The sequence below is a fragment of the Tauraco erythrolophus genome, chromosome 1, assembly GCF_009769465.1.
Source record: "Tauraco erythrolophus isolate bTauEry1 chromosome 1, bTauEry1.pri, whole genome shotgun sequence".
Lineage (NCBI taxonomy): Eukaryota > Metazoa > Chordata > Aves > Musophagiformes > Musophagidae > Tauraco > Tauraco erythrolophus.
The window spans coordinates 126,613,049-126,634,979 of record NC_141465.1 but is presented as its reverse complement, the minus strand read 5'-3'; positions in this window follow the sequence as shown (position 1 = coordinate 126,634,979).

The following is a 21,931-nucleotide window of genomic DNA, read 5'->3' as shown; positions in this document are numbered from 1 at the left end:
GTTGGGGACTCCAGAACTGGACGCAGTACTCCAGGTGAGGTCTCACGAGGGCAGAGTAGAGGGGAAGAATCACCTCTCTTGACCTGCTGGCCACGCTCCTCTTGATGCAGCCCAGGACGCGGTTGGCCTTCTGGGCCGCAAGAGCACATTGCCGGCTCATATTGAGCTTCTCGTCCACCAGTACTCCCAAGTCCTTCTCCTCAGGGCTGCTCTTGATCCATTCTCCGCCCAGTCTGTATTTGTGCCTGGGATTGCCATGACCCAGATGTAGGACCTTGCACTTGGCCTGGTTAAACTTCATGAGGTTGACACGGGCCCACCTCTCCAGCCTGTCGAGGTCCCTCTGGATGGCATCCCTCCCTTCCAGCGTGTCGACGGCACCACACAGCTTGGTGTCATTGTCGAACTTGCTGAGGGTGCACTCCATGCCACTGTCCACGTCACCGACAAAGATGTTGAAGAAGGCTGGGCCCAACACGGACCCCTGAGGGACGTGAAGGGCCTCCCTACCCTCGAGCAGATCGACACAGCCTCCCAGCTTGGTGTCGTCCGCAAATTTACTGAGGGTACATTCAATCCCCTCATCCAGGTCATTGATAAAGATGTTAAACAGAACTGGACCCAGCACTGAGCCCTGGGGAATCCCACTGGTGACCGGCCTCCAGCCGGATTTAGCCCCATTTCTAGTTGCCGTCACTGAAACATGGTGGGATGACTCGTATAATTGGAGCGCTACCATGGATGGCTACAAGCTCTTCAGGAGGGACAGAAGAGGTAGGAGGGGTGGCGGGGTTGTCCTTTATGTAAGGGAAGGTCTAAACTGCTTAGAGTTAAATGTTGGGGACGACTTGGTAGAATGTCTGTGGGTGAAATTAATGCCATACCATTCCTGATATGCTGCAGAAAGACTGTTAGGGACTGAGTGACTTGAGAAGAACATTGTGGTGAGGGTCTCAAACAGCCAGTTCTGGCTAGCAGAGAGGCTGGGAAGAAAGACATGAGCGGTGGAGCAGGATGATGTTAAGCTGCTCAGGACATCCCTGGTGAGACTCCTTCTCCCGGAGCATAGGGTATGGATTCACAGTTCACACCTGGAGGAACATGAGTACAAAATGTACTGTATGATATTTAAAGCAAAAAAAAAAAAAAAAAGAATATTCCCCAAATACAGACACACACACAACACCCTGAGGTGGATTGCTTATTTCAGAAAAGCTGATTTAACCAGCTAAAACAAAGTGTCCAGCTCCTGCATATCCTCCAGCCTGTTTTCCAAACAGCATAAAGGAGCTAACAGCCTCTGTATTAATCACAGTCTTTCTTAATAAAGGCAGTGAGACTGATTCACCTTCCATACTAAGCAAGTACTATCCTAGTCAACACTGAATCCTGCTGTAAAATTGACTTTAATCTACCTTTATTTTGGTTCGTGTAACGATATGTGAGAGTTGGCTTTTTTGTAATGTAATGATCTTCTATGCATAAGTTTTGAGTCTCCAGCAAAGTCCTGAAACTTCACCTGCAGTAAAGAAAAGTTTATAAATTAAAGGTGATGCCTAAAGGATAGGAAAGATTGATTTAACTTAGAAGAGTTACTTATTTTAAAAGTGTTTAGAGACTGGCAATCATTACATTCGAGAATAATAAAAAGAAAACAACTCTACCCTATTCACATCATCAGGATGTCCATTTTCTGCATACAATACATTATATTGTAGTTCATTATTTTCAGATTATATAAAGAAAGTTGCTAGTCCCCTACTGTGTAGATAATGAACTTACTAACAATCCTTACCGTCCTGATGAGATGACATAAATAAACTAAACATCTAACTTGCTATTGAGTATGTTTATATTTCAGGGACAGTTCATCTAAAGCTATGTGATAAGCTTAAGCCATTAGAAATATTCCCAGATCCAGAATTGCTAGTTCTATAAAATTGAGGAGTTGCTTCTCCATTTTCATCAGTAATTGTATGTAATTTCCACAGAAATTAAGGGCTGTAACAGTAGAATCATAGAATCATAGAACGGTTTGGGTTGGAAGGGACCTCAAAGGTCATCTAGTTTCAAGCCCCCTGCCATGGGCAGGGAAACCCTCCACTACACCAGGTTGCTCAAAGCCTCATCCAACTTGGCTTTGAACATTTCCAGGGATGGGGCATCCACAAATTCTCTGGATAATCTCTTCCAATGCCTCACCATCCTCACAGTGAAGAATTTCCTCCTTATGTCTAATCTAAATCTCCCCTCTTTCAGTTTAAAGCCATTGCCCTTGTCTTATCACAGGTGCTTGGAAACTCTGGACACACAGACACCAATTCTCTGTTTTGGTAAGAAGTACCAATTGTGTGTTTCTCTTCTCAAATGTTTAGAAATGTTCTGTACTTATTTAGTCCCTTCTCAAGAAATGCCAATTTCAAAAAAGAGGAGAACATTTGAAAATGACTAAACAGTACCTGATCCACCCAGGCAGATTTTCTATTATTTTCACCACAGTTTCCCTTCAATTTTCATCTCACGTTCACCACTGGGACTTTGCTTCTCTAACTTGAAAAGCCAAAATCAGTCGAAATCAAGTTATGTTTGTGGAAATTTTAAGTGATTTATGTCCTTGTACAACAACACCTTGAGCAGGTTCCTTGTATGATGCAAAGCAGAGCTGATTTAACTCCTGAGAATTACTCCTTTTGTGAGTAAATCTTATGAAGAAACTTGTATTCAGTGCTTCCCTCAGAAGAGTAAGCTGGATAAAAAAAAAAATATTTTTTTTTAAAGAGAAATAACTTATTTCTGACGTAAAAGTTAGTGTCTTATGAGGAATTCAAATTTAATTAGAATTACGATAACATACTCTCTGTGTGAATATATTTCAGTGCACATTTTAAGGTGCATAACAGGGTATATCTGAAGGAAAGATTTTTCTATTTAATTTAATTTGGGTGAGCATACCTTTCCCTGCTGGTTTGGAGGAAGGATATAGGGCTCTTTGTATTCTTTGCAAAGGTGATATATCTCTCCTTCAGAGTTTGAATTCTTGATCCAAACTCGAAGCCTCTGAACTGCATATTTGTCCATATTTAAAGCAGTTCACAACATTTCTATTAAGAAAGTAAACATAACTGGCAAATGCTGTGTTTAGAAATGGCTCTAAGGACTGACCTGCAGGCTGCTTTCAGGAGCTACGTCTATAGCAATAAATGAAATAAAACCTGTCCCATGGCAGCCCATTTTCTCATTGTTAGCATGCTCTGGAAACAGTTTTATTCACCTTGCAGTCCTCCAGCCAATGCCCAGGTGCAGCTCAGGTCATTGCCAAGGCATGAAACTCTTTCCAGCAGGCTCCATGGATGAGGCCATCTTACCTTTGGGGAGAGAAGGGAGTCCGGCTGTCTGGGAGAATCTAGAGTGTCTTGCCACTTGCTTTCCGCAATAGACAATGGGGCTGATCCAGTTTCTCTGAATGACTTAGACAGGTCCAGGTAGGGACAGTGGCACCACAACCTACAGCTGAGACAGAGCTCAGTCAATTTGAATTTTAAGTCTATTACGGTTAAGCCGGTACTCTCATAAAACGCTGGAGAGGGGTAGGTGTCTCTAAAGAACAATTCAAAGAACTTACATTAAATGCTTGAGAGTAGACAACACAAGTATTGTGTCATCCCATCTGCCTGAAGGGATGTGAGTTTTGATTGCACTGGAAATCTTGACAAGGCAAGAACTACGGCAACGGCCATTTCTAATGAATTGAGAGGCATTTCTCCATCCATGGTCACAAAGTCACTGACAAGGAGATGCGCTCTGCTCACTGCCTGCACACCCCAGAAGATTTATCAGAGCGTGGATCATATCTCAAAGCACAGCACTAACAGGCTCTAAAACATCCTGATGTCTTACTAATAAGTTAATTGAATCGCACTGTAGCACTCAGTATTAATGCATCTATGCTTGTAATTGAATGATAGAGATGAATATGGAGATATTTTAATACTTTCTTACACAAACAGATGAACAACTGTATCTACATTATCATAAAAGGCAAAAAATTGTTTAGGGGGTGCAACTCAAATTAAGAGGAAGTTGATATGGTAACCATTGCATTTAAAGTTTGTTTTTCTTGACATCAGAGGAAAAATGTGGGTTGACTTCAAGAGGACTGGTATCATAAGCTACAATTTATGGCAGCAATTAGCCTTAAAATAACCTTACTAGGAGACTGTGTCGCTGCCTTTGGCAGCTGATCATCTCAAAAAAGAGAAAGGAAGGCTGCCTGGTAGAGAAATGTACTACTCTGGTGACAGTAGGCTTTCTCCATCCTGCTACTTCTGCAGTGGGTTTATAGCTACCCGTGGTAATTTTAAGCATCTAGTTGGATGTCCTCCACTACACAAGTTGGCAGATATTCCTCTGAGACTTCTGCTTTGAGTCCATAGAATTGTGACTGAGCCAAACCCAAGCTTTCATTGCTCCAGGAATGCAACTCAAAACACTAGGGGGAAGAAAAAAAAAAAAAAAAAAATGCGTGACAGAAAATCGTCAAACTATGTCTTTCTTATGCTGGTGAGTAATGGAGTAAGAGGCTCAGAGTGAAGAACTACAGCCAAACCATGGGCACTTACTAGTACCCTCAGCCAAATAATTATAAATTATAATCTGTTTCTGCAAGAATTGTACCAAGAGAGCAAAAGAACTTTCCCAAGACAATTTCCCAGGTAACTGAAGAGAATAAATGAAGTTATTTATTACTTTATTGTCAAAGTGATTAAAGACATTTTAGAAACTCTTTGTCTGCCTAAAGTATGTCTACACAGTGTAATGCAGAAACTAGATCAAGCTCCTGGGCCAGAAGCAGCTGCAGCCATGAGAAAACAAGGCACAGAAGGATTCATTTATTAGAAGATAATTTCTTCCAGAGGTTTGTTAAAAGTGCACATAACTGCAAGATGACCTCTATCTCCCTCCTGACTTCCTCATGTGATGGATGCAGGAATATAACATGGAAAGGAAAGTCTGACTGTGTAAAACATTTTCATGGAGACCTTGGAGTCCATGTGCAGAGGTAACAGCTCCCTGGAACTGACCACTTCACTCACTTTTTCCCCTCATACTCCATATGTTTCTACGGAGCTGATGAATCAAATTGTGAGCCCTCCAGTGGCCAAAATAATGCATTTCTAACTGTGTACATGATTCTGGTCCACCCTTCAGATGCTGCAGCCACTCAGACAGGTTTTTCTCTGTGCACTATAGCCATGACTATCAGAGCCAGAAGCCTGATATCCAGCAAATGCTGGAGAAATGTTGGAAAGACCTGGTTACTTAGAAAGCACATAGAGAGACCAACGCTACTGGACAATGTAGGATAATTTTCCATTCTATTTGCAGAGTATATAAGGAGCAGCCTCTGGGGCTGTGTTCCAGGGTAAGAAAAAGGGACCTTCATCATAACACCAGTAGGACAATGGAGAAGATCCTGAATGAAAGACTCTGTCTCAGCAAAGCTGTTCCATGTTTTTTCTCACCAAAGGAATTAGTTATCCAGCATCCAAAATATGCTGGGTGTCTCACAGGAGCCACTTTGAAAGGCTTTATCCAGAAGCATTACTACTGAAAGTGGACATTCACAGAAAAGGACTAGAGAAGAGGAACAATAAATTAACAAGCAACCACATATAGTCACTCTGTGGGCTTTACAAGCCTGTTCCTCTGTGTCTTTCTTACTTCACAAAGCCCCTTCCCCACACTTGCTCCTGACACTCGCTCTCTGCGAGCAAGGGAACACTAGAAAAAGGTTTTCTTGTACCTTTTTTCCTCCTGCCCCTCAGAGCTCTGGCTTTCTCTTCCCTGTGAAAAGGTACCATTATTCCAGTGCCAGGAGATACCAGGGACTGAGCAATAAAGATGAGGTTTCACAGGTCAGAAGTTATACTTCATTGCTGAAGGGGTGGTGTTTCCGTCAGTGGGTAGCTGTGTAATTTAGAGAGAAAGGAGCCTTGCAATGAATGCACCTACTAATGGCAACATGTGGAGGGGCTCAGAGCGTCTAGCGAGGAAGCTGCAGGGTTTATTTACAGTTGCACCTCTGCCATGCACTCGAAAGTATTTAGACATAGGTGCATTAGAATAAAAACATAGGCTAATTATTATTATTGACACTATTTCTCAGGGTTAATGGCTGTAAGGTAAAGACAAGACTGCAGAGGCTACAGGTTAAAAGACTGTCTTTTGATTCAGAGGTATTAACTTCCAATCCTTTTAAGGTTGTACTTTCATTACATTTTCCACAGTCTTAACACGTTTTTTTCATCAGTGCAATTATGGAGTAATTCAGACTACTTTTCTAAAGCAAAAACCAATTATATCTGATTTGAAAATTCTGTGGGTTTTTTTTTATAAGTGAAAATGCAAAAAAAAGACTAAGTAATATATCTAAAGACATAATACCTATTTTTTTAAGCCTCATTACAAATGAAGTTAGCCATGTAATATGTCACTTTACACTTAGACATATTTAAAGCTGACAGTATCTGTAACACTACACCAGAGTATTTATGGAGTTACTGGTATAGCTCTGGGTTACACCAGGGGAGAACAGTGTCAAAGTTATCTCTATCATTTTTTGTATTAAAGAGGTTGCATGTTAAAATGTTTCCAACATCAGAGAGAGAAACTATAAGTCAGCGTTTGGGGTTCCCTTGGCTCCGACAATGATTTACCACGTCAAGTAAGATCAGGGCCAGATCCTGACCCAGGCACTTTGTTACCTTTCCTTTCTATGAAAAGGGTCGCAGATGGCTGCTCCAAGCATACTCCAATGAGCTCCAAAGATGAGGTCCACCAAGCTCAACAAAGTACTTTCAATCCTCTGAACAAGAAAAAGAAAGATGCAAACATTCAGAAATGTGCTTATTCCGTTATCTCGTCTTTCTATAACCATGCTAGAGGTGGGGTCATACATCTTTTGTGGTAATAAGTATTTGCTTCCACTTAAGCCAAAGACCCCTTCCAGCACTTGCATAGTCCCATTCACTTGAGTGTGAACACACCCAGTATGTCTACACTGTGGACTAAGCCCAGGGCTACCAAACCCCCACACCTGAGTGACTATGTTCAAGATGCCTAGACCACTCCACCAGACTTGTTGACCCAAGACAATGCTAGCTGAGCCTGTGTTGGTGTAGATGTGCCCTGAGTCATAAACCAAGACCTGTCATGCCAGATTCTGTGTGCAAAAACAGATTGAGGTGAAGTTTTTAATAGATCTGAAAGAAGATGAAGCAACTGGTGGCTGTTCAGTTCTTTTACTCACTTTAATTAACTTTCATTATTCCTTACACCATTTCTTTCCCACTATTTGATATGACTTAGAGGCAGAGTCTGTCTCTGCAGCTTCCACTGCTAAACTTGTTTTATGCTTTCAATTGTAATAGTACTGTACACGTTTTTTTTCTTGGCTGCTTTTTGTCTCCCATGCAGCACTGCTGCAGTGGGCTAGCAGTTGCTATATAGCTTACTGGAAAAATATATTCCTCTAGAATTGTAGTTTGTCATTAAAAAATGATCCAGACATAAAATCCGATTTTAAATATTAATTCTGCAGGTTTGTATCTAGTTACACGAATGTTCAGATCCTTCCAGTTTGTATGAATTAACATGCATGACAATGTGAAGATGTATGCTAATTTGTTTGCTATATAGTCAAATTATCATGTAGGCAAAATAGATGGGTCAGTCTCTCTGGCAGCTGATCCCAGTGTCTATATAACCCAAAGCAAAGGTCTCTGGTCCTGGAGTCCCTTATTCAGTCTCTGAGATAATCCCCGGTGCAGTTCACTCAGATCGGGATTTGAACCCCGAGTCGCACAAAATACTCCATTTCGTAATGTTTTGGCATAAAGTATCCTGTCATGGATCCCACTTAGGTCTGTTTGTCACTGCTATTACAGCCCTCAATGCAAGTGCAACAAAACTCATATATACCTGCAAATGAATTGAAATGGGAGAGTGGAATCCTGGTTAATTGGAATAAATCACAATTTTCAAATGGGTCTAGGACTTCTGTGTGACTCATGTATTCAGTTTTATATTCATTGTAATGAGTCCATAGGATGCAAATACGAGTGTTAGGTTAATTATCAGTGGCAGCACGAGAGAAGGAGCACAGGGCTTGAACTGCCTGGTTGATGTGAATGCTCTGGGTAGCTCAGGGTTCAAGGTCAGCCTCAAAGATGATGAAGGGAGTGGAGCATCTCCCTTATGAGGAAAGACTGAGGGAGCTGGGTCTCTTTAGCTTGGAGAAGAGGAGACCGAGGGGGGACCTCATTAATATTTATAAATATGTAAAGGGTGACTGCCATGAGGATGGAGCCAGGCTCTTCTCACTGGCATCCAATGATAGGACAAGGGGAAATGGATATAAGATGGAACATAGGAGGTTCCTCTTAAACATGAGGAAGAACTTCTTCCCAGTAAGGGTAACAGAACGCTGGAACAGGCTGTCCAGAGAGGTTGTGGAGTGTCCTTCTCTGGAGATGTTCAAAACCCGCCTGGACGCGTTCTTGTGTGATCTGATCTAGGTGATCCTGCTTAGGCAGGGGGATTGGACTAGATGATCCTTTGAGGTCCCTTCCAATCCCTAACATTCTGTGATTCCGTGATTGAAGCACAGATCTCATCTCAGGGAACTTATAGTCAAAATATAAGGCAGGGGAACAAACAGACCTGAATGTACTCCACTGCTGTGAAGCCTGCAAAGAAGTGAAACTCAGCAAAAGGTTTAGTAAGTGCATCATACAATGTTTCATTTTTTAGATATATCCTTGACTTAAAAATCTTAATGATCTTTGAAGTTTTTCCAATGTATCATATTACCAGGTATAATAGAGATGTAAAATACCAGTATCATACTAGTAATATCTTAAACGTAATCTATTTCCATTCAACTAATCAAGCTACTCTGAACAATTTTCATTGAGCTCTAAAGGTGTGTCTGTAAAAGGAGGAGCACAGAGAATGGAAATTCCACTTTTGTGAAGAAGTTCTCAAAATATGCAAAGATAATTCTGATTTCTCTGACATTATACGTTATACGACTAGGAATATTTTGTCTAAATCAAAAGGTTTCAATTTTTTTCACCTTTTTAAACTACTTTGTAAAATAAGTACACTATGTTTACAAATATATAATAAAGCATATCATGAACGTAATATACTATTATATAGGATATATAGTAAAATACAGAAATAAAAAATTTAAACTAAAAGTGATTCCTAAACATAAAGATAGCAGATTTTGCTGAACAAGTGAAAGGGGATGCATTGACGTTGTGGGATTTTTTTAAACTTTCTCACAAAATTATATTCCTCTAAAATCAACACTATGTTATGAAGCATTTTCACTCTGATGAAACTGAATACATTGATAGAGAAATGGTTCAATCAGTTTCTCTTTCCAAGTAGCTCTGCTTTCTACTCCTATTCTCAGAACTCCTCATAAGCTTGAATTTCAAGTGCAATAATGGTAATAAAACAATGGGAATCTGTGGTGTCCATGAGGTCTTAAGACGTGTATACATTCAATCCAGCCAGCAGTTACACCACAGGCACAGGTTAAACAACAGATACCTGCCATGACCGGTCCGTTTGTAAGGAAAGACATTGATGAGGGAGATGCAAGGTCCTACATCTGGGTCATGGCAATCCCAGGCACAAATACAGACTGGGCGGAGAATGGATCAAGAGCAGCCCTGAGGAGAAGGACTTGGGAGTACTGGTGGACGAGAAGCTCAATATGAGCCGGCAATGTGCTCTTGCGGCCCAGAAGGCCAACCGCGTCCTGGGCTGCATCAAGAGGAGCGTGGCCAGCAGGTCGAGAGAGGTGATTCTTCCCCTCTACTCTGCCCTCGTGAGACCTCACCTGGAGTACTGCGTCCAGTTCTGGAGCCCCCAACATAAGAAGGACATGGACCAGTTGGAGAGGGTCCAGAGGAGGGCCACGAAGATGATAAGAGGGCTGGAGCACCTTTCCTATGAGGACAGGCTGAAAGAGTTGGGGCTGTTCAGCCTGGAGAAGAGGAGGCTCCGGGGTGACCTTATAGCGGTCTTCCAGTACCTCAAGGGGGCCTACAGGAGAGATGGGGAGAGGCTATTCAGGAGGGCCAGTTGTGATAGGACAAGGGGTAATGGTTTTAAAATAGAGGGAGGTAGATTCAGGTTGGATATTAGGAAAAAATTTTTTACCATGAGAGTTGTAGAACACTGGAACAGGTTGCCCAGAGAGGTGGTGGATGCTCCATCCCTGGAGACGTTCAAGGCCAGGTTGGACGAGGCCCTGAGCAACCTGATCTAGTTGGAGATATCCCTGTTCCTTGCAGGGGGGTTGGACTAGATGACCTTTGAAGGTCCCTTCCAGCCCTAACCATTCTATGATTCTATGTACATGAAAGGGAAGAAGGCTTTGCACCTTTCTCATTTCAGACTTTGTCATGAAAGGTACTGGCTCACAAGGGTTGCAATTACATTCACTTGCTCTGTTGGGCATCATGGGTTTTTTTTTTCATTTTCCCTGAACTGCTCTTACTGTGAATACAATATTTTATCTAAACTAAATTATTACAAGGCATGGACTCAATGAATGGTAACGAACCTTTGCCGTCTGACAACAGACAAAAAGGTAGGTCTGTGTTGTTCTTATTAAAGCAAAAAGTGCTTAAGATTAAAAAATATACAATTTTCATTTACAGACTCTTTAAATTAAGAAACGAAACATCAGAATATGACATTTCACCATAACTTACATGTCCTTTAAATCTGGTGAGCAGCCGTCCAAAATGCAGGCTGGCTTCAGGCTCTGCAACCTTGGCCAGCTGCTCACAACAGGCAAGAGCTATTGTAGCCCACGGAAGAGACTGGAAGACATCTTCAGTGTTTTAGCCTACAGCCCAGGCTACACTGCCACATTGCAGGACAAGGTGCAATGATGGTGTTTGTCCTGTCATAATAACCCACGTCAAGCAAGGAGTTTCAAGAATCTGTCTCCAGACAATAATAGAGAAAAGAAGGACAGAAATGAGGGACTAATGTCTTTGAGAGGGAATTTAAAACAAAAAAACAAACCAACAAACAAACCCCTACAAGCCCTAAATAAATAAAGGAAGTGAATCACAGTTCTAGAGATATTCCCCTTTGCCTTGAGCCAATATTCATAATGTTTAGGCATCTCTGCCAGTTTGGTGAATCCTAAAGCAAAATTTCTGAACCGCTCTGATCTTTGCAAACATAGTCATCCTTTCTAAGAAATGATTTAGCTTATCACTGCATTCCAACCAAATTCTACCATGCACAACTTTATTCTGTTGATCTACATTTTGCAAGAGTGTGTTTTCTAGCTTAGTTTTCTGCCTGCTTAGTTTTCTTAGATTTTGCGAGAATGTGCTTTCTGCTTTTAGTTTTCTAGCTTAGATTTCTTCATTATTTCTGTCTCATTTCCAAAGCAATTGCACTTCAACAGTCTCAGTTTGATCCCAGAATTTTTGTACAGAGTTGTCAGAGTCCAATAGCCTCTGACCAAGTTCTTATAGATTTTCCACATGTAGAAGAGTAAGGTGTAATAATAAACTTATTAATTTAAAGATGGGATTTATGATTTAACAGTGATAAAATATATGTTGCATAACACTAACATAAAGTAAGTTACACTTAGGAAAATCTATAGCAATTGCAATAAACAGGTTAATCACAATACCAAGATTATCCCCATTACTGGTCTCTGTAATATCCTCACTGTCATGACACTGGGCATCCCCAGTTGCTGGGAAGGAATATTTGGGCTGAAACCAGCTCAAGCTCATTGCTCTCTTTGAAATTATTTTGTCATTTAGTTTTTATACTCTCTTGGGCTGAGCCATGTGTTCACTCTCCCCATGTCAGTCTGGCTAACTCAGAGAGAAGTTCACTCTTCTCTAATGAACTCAGGGACAAATATTTACATCACCAGTTGATCCACTCAGCTGCTGATAGCTGTTTATCTAAAACAAAGGTTACTCTCCCATCTCCTTTTTGTGTCGAGACAAAATGCAGATTCTTCATAACAGCTGTTGCCAGTCTCACCCTGCATTATTCCCTGAGCTTCATGGGCACCTCGCCCTTATCCATCTCCTCTGAGCCTTCTTCCATTTTACGGGTTTACTGGTCAGTCACAAGTGTCAGCATAGATATGTTTAAAAGTAGAACCCATTTTCAGGAAGCCAGTATGCAACAATGTACTTCGCGCCCTGAAGACACTGAAAAGATTTTACCGTCATGAGTTGTCCTGGTGAACAGCATCAAAAAGAGGAAAGAAAAAAAATATCAAAGGAAGAAAGGGATTATGGAAGAACCCTTAATGTATTTAATATGGAATTATACTAAATCCAAACAGAATTATTTCATTATTACTAGCTTTTATTGGAATATTCTCTTGGTAACAGACTAATTTTAATGCAACTGCATATTAGATTTCAGGCTAGAAAGAAAATGCAGATTCTTTTGAATATATATATTCACCAGTAATTGCTACCTAGTGAACAAAAAGGAAAAAAGTGGATATAATTAAAATAGAATGTAATGAGTTTTGTAACTTCAGTGACTTTTGAAAGAATATGAAACATTTAATGTGCCTATAGGGACTGAATGAGAAATGACTTTGTGTTACGCTATCTCATAGCCCTTGAAGATTTAAGCCAAACAAGAACTGTCAATCATTTTCCACACAGTGCTCTGAAAGGTCAGCTGCAAGTACTGCACTTTCCTCCTGACCTGTATCAATGCTCGAAATTGGGAGCAGTACTATGTTTATACAAAGTACAGCTTGGACTGCTACTTAAAGTAGCATTTTGGCTAAAGGAAGAGGGAGGTGAAGAATGAGTGATTGGGAAAATTGTCCTGAGTGGATTAGAATAAGCACGTGTTTCTCTGTGTTGTATCTACTCCACTTACTTCTAATTAGATGATTTCTATCTTTCCAACTCTTCCTCATAATAACCTTAGAGTCCTTCTGTACTTACGTTTCACTCTACTAACTCAGAGCTTTATTTCTTATGGGGTGTTTAAATGTGGAGTTTTTTTGTTTTTCCCAGATGAAAGGAGCAGAGTGTGATAAAAACTATCCAGAAAGACAAAAGAGAATGAATTTTGAACACACTTTCTCCTGCTGTTGCTACGCAGTGCCCTTTTCCCAGCTACAAGTAAGGGCAAGTAGATGTTGGAGGCTTCAGCTACTCAGCAAGGACACAGGATACTCACTGTGGCATATGCCGCTGCAGGTATGGCGAACGTTAACATCCAGAGGTACCTTGTATTTCATATAAGATTATTGTGAATTTAAAGGTCATTACTGGTTTATCCTCCAGAGGATACTGTCAGCACCACAGATCGAGAAGAAGACACACACTCATGTGCTATGGCAACTGTGCAGAGTGACAGACAGTCCCACCACCTGCAAGTGTGCAGGGTTTCTGCGAATCTGGGAGCATCTCTGCTATGTCCCAGCTGGTGCATGTAATGCCGGTAGCTGACCCTCTGACTGATTGTTACAGTGGGAAACCTCTGTCTTATTTTATTCTCTATGAGGCCGGTTTCACTGAACCTTGTGGTTTTAGATAGAACTGCTTGGATACAAATGAAACACTAACGTTTTGAGAAAAGCCCTAAACCGAGTAACATTGAATTAAAAACTTGCTTGAGTATACTGACATGTTTTTAAGTGAAAGAAATCAAATTTAGAATTCCAGTTTTCATGTCCTCCCCTCTCTTCCCCCTAAAAAAGAAAAGTTTAGAAAGAAAAAAAAGAAAAAAATTTAAAGGCTCTGCTTAGGAGTTTAGGCTCAGAACCTTCTCTGTGTTATACACAGAGGAAGCAAAAGAGAGAGATCCAAATTATGAAAAAGATAAGAAAAAAGAAAAATGCTCAAGGCTTTTTCCCCCAACCCCACCAAACACAGGGAAAAGGGAGACAGGTGCCTATTTATTAGTACACATTGCAACATGACTAAATACAGGAGTGCTGCTGGCAAGATGGCATCTAGGCAAATTGCCCAACAGATGGTACAACCTATTAACGAAGAAACTTTCTAAAGGATAACAAACTACAGCAGGAAATGCAGACTTTTTTGTATTTCAAGGCAGGAGCTCTGCAGGGAGGTGGAACCCTCTGAAATACATGAGTCAAATTTTATTTCTCAGATGTACCTCATGCTATAAGAAGTGCCAACCTCTGTGCTCCAGAGGTGCAAAGGGCTCTCCAAGATGTGGTGGTCTGGGTTTTAGGCATATTTGAGGTGAAATAAATGTAAGACAACACACCTGCAATGTAGCAGATTAGGGAAAAGACTGCTGAGGATTTGTCGTTCTTGTGTTTTTGTTGTTTTCTTCAGAAGGGCTAAATCTGCTTGTCTTTCTAATTGGAAAAAACAACAAAAAAGAGAAATTTAAATTCTAGATAAGATTCTCAGATGTAAGCCCTGTTAGCAGAGAAGTTCCACTGAGATTAATAAAACTGTGCTGATTTCTGCCAGGTGAAACCCCTTTCCACTCAAAAGTGAGTTTAAAAAGAAAAAGAAAGAGAAAGAAAGAAAGAAAGAGAAAGAAAGAAAGAAAGAACAAGAAAAATTGTACTTATTCAGTATTGTGTTTCTTTTCATAAAAGTGTCTGGATTATACTTACATGAGCCACCAGAATCTCAGCCTCTAATTAGCCTTGTCTATTTCATATGTAACTATAGGTACAAAAAAATGTTAGTAGTAGTCTCCTCCCTTTTTTTTTTTTCTCTTCTAACCATTGTACATAAGGCATAGTCGAGAGTTTGAATTCATTGGGCCAAAAAAAGCAACACTTCTTTGTGAAAATGAATATTTACACAGTAAAATGTGTGAAAGAATCTGCCAGCCCTGAGTACACTATTACTTGTAGCCAGCCAAACCTAACAATGCACAAACAAAAAGTACCAAATACAAGAAATACAGCTCAAGTCACAATGTAATATTATAATATAAGCAATAGCAGTCTGGCACAAAATGTTATATTGCTATTGGCAAAGTGTTCTTTAAGTATGTGTGCTTGTTCGTCCAAATGAAAAACAAAAATGCAATGCATGAGAAACCATCGTTGCTTCATTTATTCTCTGGTTATATACCTGGAAAGCTAAAGATTGCTCTGTTACTGATTCAAACAGTCTATTCTCAAATCTTTTCCGCAAGAAAGCAGCCATTACTCACCTAACTATTCTTACTGAAGCAAATTCTGTTCCAAGCAAGTAGGATAAAGCAGAAGTTTTAAAAGTATATATATCCCAGTTCTGTTCCACTGACTTCAGCATTGCCTCTTATGAGCTTGACCTATGATTTGTATGTGTTTAATTTAAAGTGTGATATATATATATAAATCGTGCAAACTCTGATTTATATGTGTTTATATAATAGATGTGTAATGAATATCTGCCAGCAAACTTGTATTAACCATCAGGAATGGCTCTGATCCTTCCCTCACTCACTGAAGTTTACAGCAGTTGCTCCACCGGGCTTGATGCTCATCTAAGGTACCTCATCTGAGAGCTATTAAAGTATCACCAGATGAAACTCTAGCCCTTTACTTTCAGTGAGTAGAGGCCCAATTTCCATCAGCAGAGGTGAGGACATAAAGGACAAAGCCCTCAAATTGCTACACCTGGACTGAATGAAGTGTTCCCCCAGTTTCTTTGCCATCTTAGGCAATAAAAGTATTTAGTCTCTTGTCTGAGGTGTATCTGGATTTCTTTCAGGAGCAAGAAGTATTTGGTCCTTCTGACGAATACTGTCAGCTGTTTATATACGCATATATATTCTGCTTTAACAGTCAGGGCATCAGAAGGAGGCTGAGAAACATAATTTATGTTGGGTTTTTGCTACTAGTTAAATGTGAATGTTTCCTTCTAAAATACCAGAGCATTATGATGTACTGCTCAGTAAATATCACATTCTTAATCCAGAGCCCACAGAAATCTATGGAAAACCTACCACTAAACTCAACAAGTTGTGGATCCATCATTCTATCCAAGCTAAAAAGAAACAATTTGTCAATCATGCTCAGATATGATTTGCTGTAAATTGAGTCTCTGACCTAGCAGTATATGGATACAAGGATTCAGTTATGACCTCATTAGACTGAGGTGTTAGCTTGAGGATGTCATGAGAATATCTAAACCAAGCCTTTTTTTAACCCTTCACTTCTGGGAAGATATGTTCTGCCATGGCAATCCAAGGTCTTGGTCTCAGGGATTGTGCCACCCTTCTCTATTTGCTTCCACATATGGGTTTCCAGTTTCCAAGCCCCAGCTGCGGAGAGAATGGAAAGGGGCTGCATACCGAGGTCTCATCTCAACAAGAAATGAAGATTCATTGGCCACGTGTCGCTAAATCACATTTAGACATAATTTGTTTTAAGAGCAAGATTAGCAAAGGAAATAAGATGTGCTGTCTCTAGTTGGATTCAGTGTTTCCTTTGGTGTAGTTAAACCTTTCAAGGAATGTTGTCCCATGCAGTCTGCACCACCTGACGTGGGTTGTCACTATGGTTCATCTGAGGGATGTCAGGGTTCAGAAGCATTCCTACTCCTTTCCCAGTGAAGTAGAAGTAATGTGTGAGACCATCAGTGAGGACTTTACTATAAATTTAGACAGTAAAGAAGGATGACATTAATTTTTGCCTGAGTAAAGCACAGATTCTGCTTCCTTTCCTTCGTTCTGATCTCAGCCTCTCTCAGAGCAATGCATTGGCTATCTGAGATTTACCAGACAAATCCCACAGGACCTCTCCTCCATTCTGCAAGGCTCAAAGAGGAATTTATGTATGCCATGCAGCCTAGTCACTATTTTAGAGAGAAAGACAAGTAACAATACCCATAAATAAAGAACAAAATCAATAACACCAAAAAACCCAACCCCAAAACAAAAAAAAACAAAACTAAGAACTAAGCCTGTGGAAATGAGAAAGAGACTGGATCACTGCTAGTGAGAGCAGTTTGTGAGACATTCAAAGAGAAGTTAATCCAGGATTGTAGTTGATGTTTCATGTCAGTTCTGACAGGAACAACAATTGTTCCTGTACATGTTGACAGCTGAAGATGAGTGGCTAAAAAGGAGACATTTTCTAGACTCAGTTCAGAAAACACCGTTACTTAAGTCAGTTGAAGCAAGTGTCTTGGACTTAATGCAGTAATTTTGAACGTGAGCTATGTTAAGCTTTCGATAAATTGATTCTGTTTTTTTCTTCCTGACACCTAATATTCAAAGATAATGTTTGCAAGCCATCTGGCCAAGTCATAGTCTACTTTTGTTTGATTTGACAGATCGATGAGTGAACTTTACACAACAAGAGGTATACAAACTAATGAACATGCTCAAAGGCACATTTTTTAATTTGCTTGGAACGAAGTACAAAAATTTATAAGCCAGTTTGAAGCAATTTACTCCCACGGACCTCTGTATCTACAAGTTGGTAAACACCTTTATTATTATTCCTGATTCGTTGCACACTAGCCTTCAAACACAAGAAAGACAAATCCAGACACTCACAGGAAGATGCAGTATCGGTTCCCAAATTTTAGTCGGATCCATTCTTTCATCCGCACTCTTCAGACCTTTCTTTTCCAATTATTCTCCCATTTCTAGACGACTTCTGTGGCCAAAGTACTATTTGTAAAGCACATTAATCATGTACAGAGAGTGGCCAACAGCCTTGAGATATAAAATGAAGGTTTTGCCATTTATGGTCATAAAAGACACATGGCAGCTTCTTTAAGACATGACATAAACCCAAGGCTTTGCTGTTTGTTCTCAGTAAAGAAGCAGAACTTGGTGGTAAAGGAGCGGCTGTGGCTGGCAACTCATTAATTTTGAGCTGAATAATTGCATTCTGCTTCCATATGATACACTGTCCCTCTAGACACATTCCCCTTCATACGTTTTTCTCTTCTGTGACAAGTTGCCAAATGTTATAGGAGCAGGTTACCTGATCGTACTGTCTGTTTGCCAAGTTAAACTTTTGGGGCTCGATTTTGAAAAGACAATTTGGGGTATAGGTGAGCAAGAAAGATATTTATCAGCACATTGGATGACGAGTAAGCAAGCAGAGTAAAAAGTTTAATCAATGCTGATGTTTTCCATAATCTTCTAAGTTCAGCCCCAAAAATGTAATTCCTCTGAAGACACCACTGCTTAATGATTTTCTCTTATATCAAGTGACTTTGCTGATTAAGTCCATGACCACGTGTTCTGGGTTTGACTGGGAAAGAGTTAACTTTTTCTCGGGAAGCTGAGAGGAGACACAGCACAGGCAGCTGACCCAGCCTGGCCAGTGGGCTATGTCATGTTCAGAGTAGAATCATAGAATCATAGAATCATAGAATCGTTAGGGCTGGAAGGGACCTTCAAAGGTCATCTAGTCCAACCCCCCTGCAAGGAACAGGGATATCTCCAACTAGATCAGGTTGCTCAGGGCCTCATCCAACCGGGCCTTGAACGTCTCCAGGGATGGAGCATCCACCACCTCTCTGGGCAACCTGTTCCAGTGTTCTACAACTCTCAATATATCAGGGAGCTCATCGGGGGAGCAGGTTCGCTTCGCGGGTCGGGAGTGGGCTGAGCTCCAGGTTCTGCATGGTGAGCAGTTTTAGCAGTCATTTTGTATTGTTCTTGTAATTGTATTATCGTACTTAATTATCCTTTCTCGTTTTTCTGGTATTGTTCTATTAATATTATATTATTATCCCAACCCGTCGGTTTTGCCTTTTCCTCCCGATTTTCTCCTCCCCACCCCACTGAGGGGGAGGAGTGAGCAAGTGGTGGCGTGGTAGCCTGGCTGCTGGCTGGGCTAAACCATGACACCATCTTTTACTTTGGAAATTTTTGGTTCATTGTGTATGGCACGCCTCGATGTAATGCATATGATGATTCAAATGATCTGCCTGCCATGACTGTGTCCAAACTTACGTTTGACACCCTGTAACTCTCCTCTGGCCCACAAACCTACACTTTTTTTTTCTGCAGAAACATGGGAGTGAGACAATGTTTAAGATAGGTCTGAGTTTAAGATAGGTCTGAGTTTCAACCTCACAGGAAGGCAAAAAGTGGATGGTCTGTAGGCCCTGACCCAGGAAGTGGCAAACTCTCCATGCTCTGATGGCAAAGGTGTATCTCAAGCTTTCAAAGGTGACAGTGACTTCTTTCATCTTTCACTCCCCATGAATATGTTAGGGGATCCCCACTCACCTAATTACCTGTGTTTGCCAAAATATCACTGCAACTGCCAGGAGTGGAGCAAAATGGTTTGGGATGCTACACCCTCCATCTGCAGCAGATAACCTGCATCTCATTCTCTACACTCTTTAACAGCCAAGCAACGTGAAGTTTTCTAGGGCTTGGGGGTAGTGTGGTTCTGGGCAACAAAGAGTCATTGAAAGTTTGATCCAGCTGAAACCATTGTGATGTTGGTTAAAGGAAGTAATCCAAGAGCTCATTGAGTACAGCCCTTTACAACCACTTCAGAGGGGCACTGGACAACCTTTAACAAAGAGATGTGTGGGTGATCTGCTCCAATTGCTCCCAGAGCTCTGAAGATCACTTCTGATATTAATGTGAAGTAACCTAAATAAGGAGCAAAAATAGTTCAGATTTTTCTAGAGACATTTCCGAGTTTATTTGTAGCTGTGTTTGTTATGACAGGTATCTAGTTTTTGCTTATATCCAGAGGAAAAAGAGATGAGTGAATTTTTAAAACAGCAGAAATGAATAAAGACATAGAATTAAGAAATTATATCTCAAATTCTGTCAAAAAATGTTTGTTCTCATAGCTGCATTGTTAGAGAGCCATTGCCTTACACTGATGAGGTGACAGAGTTCCAATGGCTCTAGAAGTTTAATAAAGTTTGTAATAGATGTATGATGGGACAGATATATGCATGTATACACATAAGACTAGTTTTATATTGAAGGATTGTTGGAACAAAGGTGTCAGGGTAATAATATGTCCACACAGACATTTATGCTGGCACAGATACATATATACATATGCCAAACTGGTTCCACTAAACCAATCTGGTTCTTCCTGTGGAAAACTAGCACCCTCTATATTGCGGAGAGGTTTGGTGTGTTTCAGTCTGCAGGGAGTCCAGAGGAAAGAGAGGTGTGAAGAAAACTACAGCAAAAATATGAGGATTATCTAACAATGTTAAGAGTTAGAAACAGCTTCTTAATATTAACTTTGGAACTGCTACTAAGGTATGTTCTAATGCAAAGGTGAGACATAAAATATTATTGCTATAAAACATATGAATTTTAAATAGAGTGGAAAATTAACAGCTCATTTAATGTATAATAATACTAAAAGAAATCGTTATTCATCTCCTCTGGGAGTGTATCATTGACCAAAGTTATTGCCTTGTACAGACAACGCAACCTAGTATAAAAGATCTGTCCTCCATGCCTGGTGTTTTATGGTCGGTGAACAGCCCCACAGGGAATTCCAACAGAGAACCGCTTGACCTGGCCACACAGAAAGATGTTTCCTTAAAAACTTCCGAAAAGAGGAGGCAGATAAACTGCCTCTATTATAATCGTACCCACTATTCAGCGTGATTGACTGACCCCCCTATAACCTGGGTATCTAAAAGTCTACAGGAGAGTTAAGTAACTGCTATAACACAGAGGGTGAGTTGAGCCTTGTAGGAAACAAAAACAAACTTATAAAATTACATTTAATCACTACCATCTATTCTTCAGTGCATGAACAAACACTCCTGGGTTACATCTAGTCAGGAAATAACATCATCATGTTATTCACAGGAGTCTGAAAACATGAATAACTCTCATCAGTGATCCTAATTATTCCTATAGGAAGTAAAGATCAGTTACTAAGTAGAAGGTGTTGATAAAAGGAGCATTAGTTTCTGGCAGAACACATTTTACTAGCGTTCAGCAGATAATGGACAAGTACTTACACTCCACTGTAATACTTTGGTATAAATAAAATATTTTTCTGAAGATTAATAGTGGGAATCTTTCATTTCTATGTTGGGTTTAATCATGAAGCTTCCCAGAAGGCTTTACATATTCTTCTACTAGATGTAGAAATTATAGATTTGGTCTGATGACCTCTGAGGGATTTTTCTGCTGTGGTCACCAAGTTAGTCCTTATTGCAGGAGTTAATAAATAAACCAGTGGCATATCTGTATCTCTGTAGAGGAATGCAGAACTCCTCATAAAGTCTCTTACAGCAACATTATCCAGTAGCAGAGGACAAGAAACTTAAAAAATTGTATTGCATTGAAGTTATCAGTGGTATAGATTTAAAGTAGGCAAAATATTACTACAGCAGCTGGAATGTACCCCTGGTAACTGTCTTTATTTGTAATGGACCAAAGGACTTTTCTGGTCACAAAGAGTTGTTAACTCACTGTTGTTCTCCATGAGAACATGTCAAAGCTTCAGCTTTCTATTTACTTGGGTTCTGGAATCAGTTCTTATCACAGTTAAGTACATACCATTTATTCTTTGGCTATTTCTCATAAGAAGATTTAGGGGTCGAGGCACTGAAATCCATAGCTATTCTGCAATGCTGGTTTGTGAAATCAAGCCTAAGGTGATTTCATTATTGAGGTTTTTGCCTCGTTGAAATAGTTAAGCTGGCTGTTAAACACAGAAAACAGAAATTATTATTGTAATACATTACATGGACTATTCTGATGGAATTTATTTCTCTTATATAGGTGCTCCTTCTAAAATCTTCTGCATATCTGAAGCTTATGGAACAGCTCATAAGAAGCATGTAGGAGCCTCAAGCAAAATTTAGACATTCAGAAAGAAAAATGAAGGAAAGCTCCAACTATACTGCTGAGGCACCTCAACAGTGAAAACTTTCTG